Here is a 973-nt window from a genome sequence, read left to right as displayed (position 1 = left end):
GTGCCTATAGCTTTCATGGAAAGAGTGATGAAGGCCAAACTGGCAAGGGCACCAAGAAGGCAGAAGCATACATAGTACATGGGATGTCCAGGTAGCACAGTCTGTACTTGCTCTTTGCTTCACGGAGATGGGTATATGGTGCACCTAGAATGGCATATAGGATCATGTAGGCAAAATGTGGGGCATTAATATTCTTTGCTAGCTAGTTTGTGATCCCTAGCAGTGATGATCAGGTAAACAGTCTGAAATAGCATCGGGCCTAGCCATCTCTTAAATACCATGAACAGAATAATACCAGCTCTTTATTTTTGTTTGTTTTTTGAGTCAGGTTTCTTTGTATAGCTTTGGCTGTCCTGAACTTACTCTATAGACCAAGCTGACCTCCAACTCAGAGATCCATCTGCCTCTGCCTCCTGAATGCTGGGATTAAGGGTGTGCACTACCACTGTCTGGCTTATTTTGATTTTTTGGAGATAGGGTCTCACTATGTAACCTTAGCTGTCCTGGAACTCATGTAGACTAGGCTGGCCTCAAACTCACAGAGATCCTCTGGTTTCTGTCCTCTCAAGTGCTGGGATTAAAGGGGTAAGCCACCATGCTTAGCTTACTATGAACCCTTTAAATAAGGCACCATTATAAAGATTCTTCTTCCCACAAGAGGGTATGTATCTTGTCTATCAGTGAAAGGAAGGGGTTGTCCACTCATAGGGAAGCACAGTGCTCTGGTCCTAAGTATTCTTGATGGTTCTCTCATCAATCCTCAAATGGGACCTGTCATAGAGCCTCCGTGCAACAAGTACAGTGGGGAAATCTCTTGGCTCTCTGCTCCATAACCCTTTTCTGCATCTTTTGTATGTAGATTCTGTCCTGTGTCCCCTAGAACTGAAATTAAACAATGTCTTAAGTCCTAGCTCCTAGTGAAAACTGCATAACATATCCTACCTAAGCTCCTAGCACTTGACTCATTGGCATG

The sequence above is a fragment of the Peromyscus leucopus genome, chromosome X (assembly GCF_004664715.2).
Source record: "Peromyscus leucopus breed LL Stock chromosome X, UCI_PerLeu_2.1, whole genome shotgun sequence".
In the NCBI taxonomy this organism is placed as follows: domain Eukaryota; kingdom Metazoa; phylum Chordata; class Mammalia; order Rodentia; family Cricetidae; genus Peromyscus; species Peromyscus leucopus.
Note: the sequence above shows the minus strand (reverse complement) of the source record.